Source organism: Meles meles, chromosome 4 (genome assembly GCF_922984935.1).
Source record: "Meles meles chromosome 4, mMelMel3.1 paternal haplotype, whole genome shotgun sequence".
NCBI lineage: Eukaryota > Metazoa > Chordata > Mammalia > Carnivora > Mustelidae > Meles > Meles meles.
Genome location: NC_060069.1, coordinates 23,553,858 through 23,567,757, shown reverse-complemented (window position 1 = coordinate 23,567,757; position 13,900 = coordinate 23,553,858). Strand labels below are relative to the sequence as shown.

Here is a 13,900-nt window from a genome sequence, read left to right as displayed (position 1 = left end):
AGACAAAAATCTACAAAATGTAGACCACAAAAATCTATAAAACTTAAAATGAGCTACTTCATCAGTGGCTAAATTTAGTATTCTAAAATATCATTGCTTTTGAAAACAATTTATAGATTCAGTTTTTCTCATTTTGCAAGAATGCTCATGTATGCACAATAATTGTCAAGAAATGATAGCCTCTCATAAATTGTGTTTGTTCTTGTAGTCAAGTGATTGCAAAAGCAAAGTAATAAAATTCCTTCCAAATGTTTATAGAAAAATAGTATGTTTAGTATGAGATGCAAATGGCACTTAATATGTTTTATATACATTAGAATATATAACGCTTATAACGTTCAGCTTGGCCATGGAGAGAAGTGTCAACTCTGCCAATACAACCTCTAAGAATGATATTAAGTATTGGAGTTGAGAGTTTTTCTCCAGGTATCCTGAGCATCACCTGTTTCTTTTATGTTTCCTTAACAGCTTAGGGTTTTCTGATTCCTTTTTTTTCAGTTACAAAGATAAACATCACTGATCAAACATTCCTAGCCTGGAGACATGTTCTGAAAAGTAGCCAGACCTAATATGACCTTCATACTAAATGTCCACTTAATTTGCCCGGTAGATCAAAAGAATTCATCTTCACTTGGATTAATAAATTGATTCCAATCCAACTTGGAATGGTGACAAAAAAAAAAAAATGCTGATCTAAATCTCAGGCTGTCTGCAGTTCCATGGGCATGAGCCATTGTTCAGATCACAATCCTTCAGCACAGAAATACAATTCTACAGCCAAGTTGTGGAAATGACTTACCTATCATTGTGGTATGCTTTACACAGAAAACTCAAATTCTAGGGCTTCTGCTGCTTTATCATTTAATATTATTATATCACTTAATACTTACAATACCCTATAAGTTAGCTACCATATTTGCCTCCATTTTACAGGTAAGGAAAATAGCACTGAAAGATTCAGTGGCATTTCCAAATCAAGCTAGTGACATCGCTGAAATAGGTATCATAGCTTTGTGTGTCTCCAGAGTCCAAGTTCTTACCATTATTATGGTGAGAATTGCCAAGCTCTCCTATCCAAAATAACAAGCCCAATCATTCTCATCCTTTTCTTTCCCCTGCATCGTGAAAGATTACATACATACACACACACACACACACACACACACACACACACACACACACACATATCCTATAAAAGATGAAGCTATCTTTATGTTAGAGAGCCGTATCCCACTATGGAACTAAAGACTTTTTAGACTAATCGGATCATTCTGCGATCACAGCCTATATCTTATTTCCCAAATTCCAAAGAGGCGTATCAGAGATTCTACGGGCATAAGAAAGATAAATAGTTCTATCAAGCTCCACTACAGTGCGGAGAGCCTGCAGCGCAGTGTAGCAACAAATCCAATGAAACCATTGTTGCTTCTCCAGGCGGCAATCAGCAACTAAGTCCATCTCCACTGAACCAAAAATTTCTCAGAACTACTTGGTTTTTATTCTCTTTATTTCTAGCTTCCCCACCCCCCCTGCTTGGTGTTAGCAGAGAAGGTTTCTGTACCTCAGGCATTCATCTATAATTTGCCAATGGGCATTTATATCGATAAGAGGATTCATAGTGAAGCAAGACCACTGGTTTCCCTAACTTATTCTATTTTCCACAGTCCCAAAACATCAAGATGTCTCCTCATTTATCCCACTAAGGACCGCCTTAAGTCTTAAGTCCACAGATTATCTTAGAGAGCACCACTGCCCACTGTTGTAGTTATGCTTCCCTTAAGGTGGAAGTGAAGGAGTCACCTACTCTGGCTGACAGATTATCATGGCTAACATCAAGGTGTTAATATCAGATGAACCCAGCAACCTCTTCTAGTTGAACCCATGACTTCTTGCCACAGCCAAACATTGATTCATTGACCGTTTACTCTAAAGTGGCCTCTAATACCTATTCATGTTCCAATAATAGCCAATTCACTGCTGATCCACTAACAGGTGTTTTAGAATCCTCGTTTATGAGTAAATGAACAAATATAATATAGAAAGGGTACAAAAGCCTCACTGTTTCCACACCTCATTTTTTATTCCAATGTTAATGATGCATTTTGATAATTTTATAGAAATCCCACTATTTACTATGACACAAAAGAATCATGAAGAAATCTGAGCTTACTCCTTAAAGTAGTTAAGTATTTGACTGCTAAGATAACACATTTCCATTACTGACTTCTCTCTTCCTTCAGCAACTATCTTCAAAGAACTCAAAGGAGTTTTAGTCCAAGTTGGTTTTTTGACTGGATAAATATATTTATAATGAAGTGAGCAGAGACGTATCTTAAGAGGTTATGTTCCACAGTTTATATGTAAGTCAACATATTGAATGCCTTCAAAACTACACTTGAAAGGTCCTTCGGAAGGCTTCACATTGGATATCAATACATGTTTCTTGGTACGTTCAACAACTTCTCTTTTCCTTCAAAGATGAAACAGATTTCTCTGTTAGTATGCAAAGATGGATGGTTTGCATTTATGAGTCATTCTATACATAAAGTATGCACTTTCGAGCAGTAAAATCATATAATAGGGCAGCATGATGGCAACTTCATGAGGGCCCTCTGGTAACGGAGCCATTTTGGGTAATGGGAAATATAACAACTCATCTCACCAGCACTCATGCTTATTAAAAAGAAAGTCAGGTGGAATCACTGGAACTATTTAAATTGCTTTCTCCCCCCTACCTCTATTTCTCCCAGCTTTGTTTCTGATAGCATTGACCACAATTGTTCACTTTAGTGTTGAAATAAAACTTGACATCGTTTGAAGAAAATGGACATTGTACAACAATCTCAGTTTTATCTTCCTTCCTTCTTTCCTTCATTTCCTTCCTTCCTCCCTTTCTCAATAGCAGAAAGCTCTAAAGGTCCATCCATGTTATGGCAAATGGCAGGATTTCCTTCTTTTTATGGTTGAATAATACCCCACTCTATATACATAACATATTTTCTTTATCCATTCAGCCACCGGAGGACACTTGGGTTGTTTTCCATGTCTTGGCTATTGTAAATAACGCTGCAATGAACAGGAGGGTGCAGATATCTTTCTGAGATAGTGATTTCATTTCTTTTGAGTAAATACCCAAAAGTGGAATTGCTAGCTTACATGGTATTTCTATTTTTAATTTTCTGAGGACCCTCAGAAATTGGTGGCTATACCAATTTCTATTCCCACCAACAGTGCACAAGGGTCCCCTTTTCTCAGTTCCACCTCTAAGAGCAGATATAAATTTCAGTAATACTAAAGGTAATCAGAAAAACAGAATTCTATAAAATATAAAATAGGTACTGGAGAAAACACAACAGTTGTGACTGAGCATGATTTCTTAAAGTCTGTACATTCCATACATGGAGGAAAACAGCTCAGGCTCAACCCACACTGCAACCAGTGAGATAGAGAAGCGAATTTAAGAGTGGACAGTAAAACTAAGCTAGATGCAGAGTTAAGCCCAGGAGATCCACAAAGTTTCAGCTCAGGCTTGTTTTGTTAAGCACAATAATTAAGGAGGCGGCATGTGGGCAGAAAGAAGGTACAGTTTCACCAGCAATATGTGTCAGAGAGAAGGTCCAGGTGACTGATGAGAACATGGAGAGTAACAAAAGTGTGTCTTGCTGCCTGGACATGTGTGCGAAATGACTATATTCAATTCCTCGGAATCCTGGACCAGGGTGAGAGCTCTGCCAAGAGTTAGCTAGTCTAGGAAGACTTAAGAAGAGCAGAAGGGTTATGGTCATTCACTTAGAAACCAAGCCCAGGGGCGCCTGGGTGGCTCAGTGGGTTAAGCCGCTGCCTTCGGCTCAGGTCATGATCTCAGGGTCCTGGGATCGAGTCCCACATCGGGCTCTCCGCTTGGCGGGGAGTCTGCTTCCCTCTCTCTCTCTCTCTGCCCGCCTCTCTGTCTACTTGTGATCTCTCTCTGTCAAATAAATAAATAAAATCTTAAAAAAAAAAAAAAAAAAAAAGAAACCAAGCCCATTTGTGTTGGAGTTCTAGTTCTGCCACTCATCAGTAACAGTAAGGACTTGTTACATGGTACAGTAGCAGAAAAGCCAGTGTTCTAATGATAGAGAAGGATCAGAGAATACGTTAACTACGCAGACTACAGCAGAAGGTTTAGTGCAAGAATGCAAGGCTGGAATTGGTCAACATAAGGAACTAGGTGAAAGGGGGGGTGGGGTGAGCAGTGAGAACAGTAGACCACCAAAGGCTGGTTTCATAGGTGTGCTAAGTTGCTGCACACAGTGTGTGTATTTTGTTTCTAAGCACACGGTCCCACACTTGGTTTAATGCTTTGCTGTTACAATCTTGAAATTCTCAATAATTTTTTACGTTTTGCACCAGACCCCACAAATTACGTAGCTGGTCCTGGGTGGGCCATTATGGGCACCAAAGACACTTCAGACAGTGAAGATATTGCAAGCAACCACAGAGGTTGAAATAAAGCTTCACTGATTATGACTGGCTTAGATTTGTCTGGGTCTTCCATGGGACTTACATGGCAAGACACAGAATCCAACTCTGGGGGATGGAATAAGACAAAAGCAGGGCAACCTAGACAGGGGTGCTGGGGTGCTATGAATAATTACCCCAGGACAAAAGGCATAACCTGTGACTCTCCAGTCAAACAGGGAGAAATGGTCACTGCGTAAATAAACCATTCTAGCCAACTATTCTGAAGTGATTCCTACAGAGCAAAATTGGCAATAAATACAGAAGATATGATCAAGACCACAAAGTGAGTGTGTTCATAGAAAATTCAAATCTATTTTTGGAGGTGGGAGAAAGGGTAGTTATTATCTTATCTTTGAAAGGATGATCAAAACAGAATAAAATTTTATGTAGTCAAAACTTATGTTTGAAAAGCTGCCCATATGGTGATAATTGTTGCAGCTGGGTAAATGAGTATATGAGGTTCATTATACTATTCTCTCTACTTCTATGCATATTTGGAAATTTCATAATAACCTTTTTTAAAAGTAAAAAAAATAGATGTTTTTGTTAATACTATATCAAATAAATATTTCTTAAATCCTCTAATATTTTATTTTATTAACTTGCTATAAAGTTACTTTGAAAAATAAATAGGAAAACAATGTGATTTGAGAATGATTTCAGCGTCAAGTGTTCTCAAATTACCCAAGTAAATAAACAGTGCTATTGCCAGAATTTCTATATTGAGGGACTTAGGGATATAAATCTAATTGGAGAAAAAAATCAAAAATTCTGTCTTGAAGCTCTGTTTACGTAGAAATCACATTATTTTTATTTAGATTTCAAAGTTGATTTTGAAAGGCCTGGGATGACTGTGATGGAGCTTAAGGGAAATTAAAGCTCTTGTATTAGTCACAAGAGGTTAGATGGTACTACAGATCCAAATTAACTCCAAATCCCAGAGGCTTAGGAACAACTAAGGCTTGTTTCTGGCTTGTGGTAATGCCAGTCAAGGATTAACAAGGCACTCTGCTCCCCTCACTCACCCAAGGAGCCCAGGCCAGTGGAGAATCTGCTATCCAGTAATTGTGCTAGCTGGTGGAACACATGGCTTCCTTTAGCCCTGTGTCAGGCAATAGACTACAGAATCACACATTGTCTCAAAACACGAGAGTCACATCACTTCTACTACCATTTCATTGGCTGAAAACTGTAATATGAAAACCAACTGACTGCAGAGGGGACCAAATGGAATATTTGGTTAGTATTACGATTTCCACTATCTCCCATCCGGTCTTTTGGGCACTGCAAGAGAAGTATGGCTCAGGATTTCTGGGGTCTTTAATCCTAGAATCTGAGCTACACACTGAATGAGAATTAAAATGTCATTGATAGGTCTAGAAATATTTGTTCAACAAATTCATAATGAAAAGAAGATTATAGGGTGAAATTTCTGTCTAACTTTTTCAAACACTAAATAGTATTCATTTTCATATAAGAGGCATGATCAATTCAAATGAATATTAACAATTCATTCAAACCAGCATAGCTGAACTTTCAACCACCAATACTTTCTTAGCCATTGCTATGGATAATAGTAATGTTTATTTTAAGATGAATGATTGTTTTAGTCATCTGTTCCTATATGACAAAGTACCACCTTGGCTCAGTTGGGTGGTTTCACTTCAGGTCTTATGTGCGATTACAGTCAAATGGTGACTAGGGTTAGAATCATCTGAAGGCATCTTTTCTCATTGGTCTGATACTTCTGCTGAGATGGCTGAAATAGCTGGGAGCTAGCTGAGCATCTCTCTTTCCACACAGACTCTCCACAATCTTAGCTTGGGCTTTTCTATAGCATGGAATTCTCAAGATAGTTGGGCTTCCACAAAGCGGATAGCTTCTCCTATAATAAACATTGTAAGAGGGCCAGATGAAAAATGCAAGGCTTCTTAGCACTTAGAAGTCCCATGGTGTCACCTCATTCCACTCCATTGAGTCATAGGGCCATCGAGGCTCCAAAGAAAGGAAATGACCCAAAGGTGTTAGTTACTAGGACGCATGGTTCATTGGGGCACCATCTTTGGAGACAAGCTATTATTAATCAGATATTTCATTTAATCCAACCCTAATTTCCTATATTCCAAATAATTCATTTTCAAACACAAGTCCAAATCTGTAAGCGTTTATAGTATGTCAAGTTTGCTTTTTCACAGGTTTTTCCTTATCCTTTAAAAAAACTGTAAATGGGACATGACAGTTTGCAAATGCATAAGAATTGGTATTGCAGATCTTCCCTGATCTCTAGATTTATAATGCTAGTATGTCAACTGGATGTCAGCTCTAGTTAAGAACATTGCCACTTCGCTATTCTGGTGAAATTCTCCAATATAGAAGTGCAAGTATCAGGAGGAATGCGACAGTCAGGGAGGATAGTGCAGGTCTTCCATTTTATATGTACAACCACATAAGTTGTGTGTGCATAGACCTATACACATATATACATATACATGTATATATATAATAGTTATATATGTATATATACACATATGTGTGTAGATATGTATGTGTGTGTATATATATGTTTATATATAAAATATATCTGTCTAAAGTAGATTGCCTCGCATTAGCACCTAGGCCAAGATGTTCCCTACTTAACAGAAACAATTTACAGAACATAAACATCAGACTAGACAAAGTTACTTCGTGACCCTAAACTTTATGAAATAAGACAAAAACAAGACTCCTCCATAACTACATCCATGCAGAGAGAAAAACAAGACCACTGTCCAAATCACAAAAGTGGCCAAACAACCCCATCACCCCAGTAACATGAGTGACTGCTGCTTCATTATCACTTACATCTTAAGCTTTGCTTTACTGATCCCACATTCTGGATAAAATTATTAAGATATCCAATCATAGGGGCGCCTGGGTGGCTCAGTGGGTTAAGCCTCTGCCTTCGGCTCAGGTCATGATCTCAGGGTCCTGGGATCGAGCCCCGCATCGGGCTCTCTGCTCAGCAGGGAGCCTGCTTCCTCCTCTCTCTCTGCCTGCCTCTCTGCCTACTTGTGCTCTCTGTCAAATAAATAAATAAAATCTTAAAAAAAAAAAAAGATATCCAATCAAAGAAATATCCCCACTTCCTAACAGTAGTCAATCCAGAACAAAACCTACTTCTTATCTCTCACCAAAATCATCTAACCCAAGTCTGAATCCCATAATAAATCTCACCCAACAGTACTCACTTACTCAGATTTCCCTCATTTTGCATGTTATACTCTCTGCTGCAGAGCAGCAAGCAAAAATAAGCAACAACTCTACATTTGTCTTAACACATGTGTTCCTGGTAGTATTTGGCTGATGAGCATTATAATAATAATTTTATATAACATATGAAATATTTTCTATTGTTTAAATTGCAAATTTCAACAAATGCACACACAGATAAATGGGGTCAATTTTGTTCAGAATCCTGAAAGAGAAAAAACTGGAAGTTTGTCTCATTTGTCTCCATGGGCCCCAGAGCATCAAACAACAATACACATGTTCCCAACATTGGGGTTCATCACTGAAATCCCATGGCAACCACATTAATCTCAAATGCATACCACAGACAACATAAAGGCAACATCAGGTTGACCGGTGATTCAGAGTGTGGACTCTCCTGGCCACTGTCAGCCTATACTTCTCCTACCACAATGCTTTTTATCAGAACTAACACCAGAGAGAAGGTAAAATGCAACTCATGATTATCAGCTTTGATGTGAGCCTCAGTTAAGGAAAAGGTAGAAACAAATGATTTGGAGAAAAGAGAAAAATATATATATGGATTTGAGGTCCCTCCTTCCACATTCCAATCCCTGCTGTTATGTCATACAACTCATTCCATTCATTCAACAAATACTTCATGCGCTCTCCTACATGCTGAGTGCACAGATTTTTATACACAGGTATGAAAATTTATATAAGATGATCCAGGAAAGATACTCACTGTAACCTTTTATAACTGGACTGCACCCAGCAACATTCTTGTACCACATGAACCCAGTGATACAATCCATTGCTCTCTTCTTCTTTCATTGAACATCGACCCTTCAAGATAACCAAACTTGTACTGTCAACCACGCATTCGGCCAGGTTGACCTGTTGCTAGAAAATGATACTGGGATACCTGGTTGAATTCTCTTGAGAAAATGGTCACTCCTTAACATATTGCATTTTTTCCCTAAAATCCACAAGTTATCCTTTTAATGAGATGAATTTTAATGTTCTTACCTACCAAGGACTACTCTAAACACAAAGCTTACAAAGTTACAAAGTTTAAAGGGCTAAAGAGATGTCAATCAATCGATTGATCATTATTGACCAAAACTTTATAGTGAGGTTTTAAGACAAGATGCTTGGATTGGTGCCAATTATCCAAAAGAAAAACTTTCCATTTCGAAATCATAGGAAGATAGCTACTTCTTATTCATAAGGAATGTGCTGAAGAGGACATAGAAAATATGATGGGAAATACAAAAGTTTTCTAAAGAGAAGTATACAGTATGCATAAAAACATCACAATTTTCATTTCAGATTTGAAGATACCAGTAGCCAGTCACCATTCTTATTTGTCTGACTTTTACTTCACAGATATCTGTAAGTTTGTAAGATTCCTTACAAACTGAAAGCATTAGAAAAGACACTTTTTTTCTTTTTTTTAACAAAGAAGTTCTCAAATTATTCCAAATAAAACACCAAATTATTGCAGCTTAAATAAATGGCATGGGGGGTGGTACTGGGTGGTAGAGTCAGTTAAGTGGCTGACTCTTGGTTTTGGCTCAGAGAGTGATTTCAGGGTTGTGAGATCCAGTCCTACGTCAGGCTCTGCGTGCAGCTTGGAGTCTGCTTGGGACTCTCTCTCCCTCTCCCGCTGCCCCTCCGCTCTGCGTGTGTGCACTCACTCTCTCTCTCAAAATAAATAAATAAATCCTAGATGGATGGATAGATAGATAGATAGATAAATGTGTTTTTAAATAAAACTTACTAAACATATTAAGATCTATATTTCGAAGATTGTCTATTTGCAAATAGACTGATCTATACTTGAGTGGATACAAACACTTGTTTCAACAAAGAAAGTTAACTGGGCAAAATAATTTCAGATTAGAAATAATATCTAAAGGCCAAAATGTAGTGCTCTGGCCAATACAAAATAGAACTACTGGTAAAAATGGTTTTCAGTGGCCTTAAGTTAGTCTGAAATCTTCAGGTATTATTGCCCACTAGTGAAATGACTGGGGTGCAGCCACTCTGAAAAATAGTATGGAGGTTCCTCAAAACATAAAAATAGAACCACCCCATGATCCAGCAATTATACTAGTAGGTATTTACCCATACGATACAAAAATATTAATTCAAAGGGATACATATATCCTAATGTTTATAACAGCATTATCTGTAAAAGCCAAATTATGGAAAAAGCACAAATGTCCATTGACTGATGAATGGATAAAGAAGATGTGGTATATATATACAATGGAATAGTATTCAGCCACAAAAAAGAATAAAATCTTGCCATTTGCAATGATGTAGATAGAGCTAGAGAGTTCTATGCTAAGTGAAATAAGTCAGAGAGAGACCAATGCCATACAATTTCACTCATCTGTGCAATTTAAGAAACAAAACAAACAAGCATAGGGAAAAAAAGAGAGAAAGGCAAACCAAGAGACAGACTCGCAACTACAGAGAACTGACGGTTACCAGAGGGGAGGCACATGGGGGTAATGGGTTTAATAAGCAATGGGGATTAAGGAGTGCCTTTGTTGGGATGAGCCCTGAAAGTGCTGAATATTGAAGTCCTGACTCACTAAATTGTACACCTAAAACAAATATTACACTATATGTTTACTGGAATTTATTTTTTTTTAAAGATTTTATTTATTTATTTGACAGAGAGATCACAAGCAGACAGAGAGGCAGGCAGAGAGAGAGAGAGAGAGAGGGAAGCAGGCTCGCTGCCGAGCAAAGAGCCCGATGCGGGACTCGATCCCAGGACCCTGAGATCATGACCTGAGCTGAAGGCAGCGGCTCAACCCACTGAGCCACCCAGGCACCCTATTTACTGGAATTTAAATAAAAACTTAAAAAAATAAATCTAAATGGACAGGAAAAAAAAGAAACAGCAAGGTGCTGGAATCTAAGAACCAACCCTGTGGTGGTGAACTGGACCAACATAATTAAATGTTCAGGTTCTCCATTCCCTCACCTATAAAATACTGTCTCCTTATCATAGAGATATTGAGAGGACTAAATAAGGTAACACATGACAAGAAGCTGGCAGACACCACAGAGTAAACTTTCAGTAAATGTTAGGTATGATGATAATGATGAAGAAGGAATGGGGATGATATTAATTCTCAAAGGAGCATGTATCTACCTGTACCAATTCACTCATTACTATGTCTATATTTGTATCTGTCTGAGCTTTACAAATAGTGTTATGAAGACAAATAGAAAAAGGTCCACTAATAAAATAAAACTAAAAAAAAAAAAAAAAAAAGGAAAGGGTCCATTTTTCCTAATGAATAAATCCATGACAATTTCTTTTCTAAACTGTTCTGCTGATGACAAAAATCAGAGGAAGACAAAAAGCTAGGATCCAGGATTGAGTTACAGTTGTCCTTTCAACCTCAGGCTGAGAATTTGTGTAGGTACTTTCAAAAACTGAAGGCAATAAGCCTATTATATTGCAAACACAAAAGACAAAGGTTTTTGTAATAAACACAAATTTAGAAGGGAAGGATTAGCTCATGAGTGACAAAGAGGAATAATTATTTTGTGTGGGATAGGGGTATAAAAGGATTACCACCCACTAGGCCAGCTCCAGAGAATAAATCTCAGAGTTTTCAGCAGCTGCAAGTCTGGTGAACCTGTAAATATTCACATAATAATTCTAAAGTTAAAGTTAAAAACCAATGTTACACAACAAAAGAATAAACAGCATCATGCCAGTGTAGGTGTATCAATCAGAAAACAGAAAAATTGTTGGAAAAACAGAGCCCATAACAGGCCGTCAAACAGAAGGAATTTAATATAGGGAACTAGTCATAAGGCTATTGGGAAAGCCAAAAAAACAGAGAGGGAAGAATGAGGACACTTCCCTCTTCCCTGAAGCTTGGGGGACCACAGAGAGGGTACTCAGAAGCCAGAATCAAGGACTGTCTCACACTAGCTAGATCCACACAGAGGTACTGAACATGGAGATATACTGCCCAAAGCAAAAGAAGGGAAAGATATATCCTGGGTTTTCCCTTTCTATCTCTTCCCAGCCAGCAATGGTACCTCCAGCTGGGAGAACCTATTTAGCAGTCAGTTAACAAGGGAGCCTGGGAACATAGATGTCAAGAGATGGGCATGCAGTAGATCTGAAAGCAGACAAACAACTCACCGGCACAACAAGTAAATGCCAAGGAAATCTACCAGATGTAAAAAATGTACCACTCCTCTCAGGGTTAAAGGGGATCCTCAGTACAAAACAGATGTCACCAATATTAGTTTTGATTGGGCTACCATTTGGAAATATCATCAAATTAAGCCTCCCAATCCAAATGGCACTGCAAAGATTGAAAGACTGCCAATATAACCACATTTCTTTCAACATATGAGAAGACAAAAATGAAATCCCTTTTGGTAGCTCTTTTGCTCCTGGATTTCACATACAGGTAAGAATTCAGAGGACACATTGGGAAATGTATACAGGATGGTTACCATTTTAATTTGGCTTGGATATTAAAAACTACACAAAACCATTGAATCATTGCCAGATTTCAGTTAAAAAGTCACTGGAATATTGGAAAGCTAAAAGGGTATATTCTGAGAATTAAGGACTGTCCCAAATACCATCCTGTCTTCACTTTTCTCTTTTCATGGCAAGATCTAGAGGTTTGCAGGACCAGCCCAGAGTCAGATTCACATTAGACTATTTCCCTAGGACGTCCTCAGAAGAATTGTGTGGGCTTATAGAACTGAGTAAGTTCTAGGCGGGGAAAATCACGGAATTGTAGACCAACTGAAATCATGTAACCTTGGACAACATAATCTCTGCGTCTCACTTTCCTTAGACTGTGAAGATCAGATTAGAACATCCCCATCTTCAGGGTGAGCGCAGGGATATGACCGGTGACTTGCTCAACCCAAACTCTGGAAAGTGTGAGAAGAGAAATCAAAAACACCGATTAAAACCCAGTGTGCATTTTCAGGAGATGCAGGAAGTCAAAGAAAACTGGATATTCAAAGCAATCTCCTAAGACTGGAGCCGCTGCCCCTCTTTCAGGGTTGCCTTTTTTCTTAGCTCTCACTCACAAAGCAACGTATCCTTCAGAGGTAACAGAAACTAAACAAAGCTGATGCCAATGGAGGCAGAGCCATCACCTCAAGTTTTTTCCACCAACAAATCAATATAAAAAGAGGCACCATGGGGCCCCCGGGGGATGCAGTCAGTTAAGCATCCAGATTCTTGGTTTTGGCTCAGGTTGTGCTCTCAGGGTCATGAGATCAAACCTCACACTGGGCTCTGCACTCAGCATGAAATCTTAAGTTTCTCTCTCCCTCTGCCTCTACCCCTTTCCCCAATGTGCACACTCACTCTATTTCTCTCTCTCTCTCTCAAATAAATAAATACGAAAAAAGAGGCACTGTGATAAAATAATGCATAATGGAAGGATGTATTTTTCCCATTAATTTCTTTAATATCTTTATTGATAAGTATCAATTTCTTACAAAGAAATTGCGAAGAGAAGATAAAAGTGAATATACCTAGAGTGCTCACGTTATGCTGATGCTGGACTAAATTATCACCCATACTAAGTGTCTACAGAGAGTCAATAAAATGTGGGAGAAAATGCGACTCTAAACCATTTATAATGTGCTTCTGCTACTGTCACTCCAGCCTGCCTAAGTGACCTTAAAAGTCTAAAAGAGAATTCGGACCAATAAAGCAAAAGGCAAGACAGAGCTTATTTCTTGTTGGTCTCAAGGTAACGAATTCAAGTCCTACCCAGCTTTTAGAGTCTAAAGTTAGTGTCCTCACCATATGCTGCTTTAAATAGAAGCCCATGTAGTCACCTGTGTAAATGGCTTACCAACCCAAAAATCTTGCTTTTTTTACACACAGAAACATAACGGTACTGTAGTGGCTTAACTTGTTTGACCTGAATGCAGATTTTAATCACCCTGAGTAACACGGCGAAAAAGTGATTGTTTGCAGTATCAGTACATTTTCAGATATACTGGTATATACACTCCTAGAGATCCTATGTGCCATACACACACACACACACACACACAGAGAGGCATGCACATATGCACACACATGGGAATATACACACTTTCCTAGAACAGAAAGGACAGAGAGAAAATCTTTGGTTGAAAA

The 13,900-nt window shown here is 38.3% G+C and overlaps 1 protein-coding gene across 1 annotated transcript in view; it reads right to left on the bottom strand.

The window, feature by feature from the left end:
- Window positions 1-13,900, bottom strand: part of LOC123940656 (tyrosine-protein phosphatase non-receptor type 23-like) — a 316,762-nt gene that overhangs the window by 39,681 nt on the left and 263,181 nt on the right. The window lies entirely within an intron of this gene.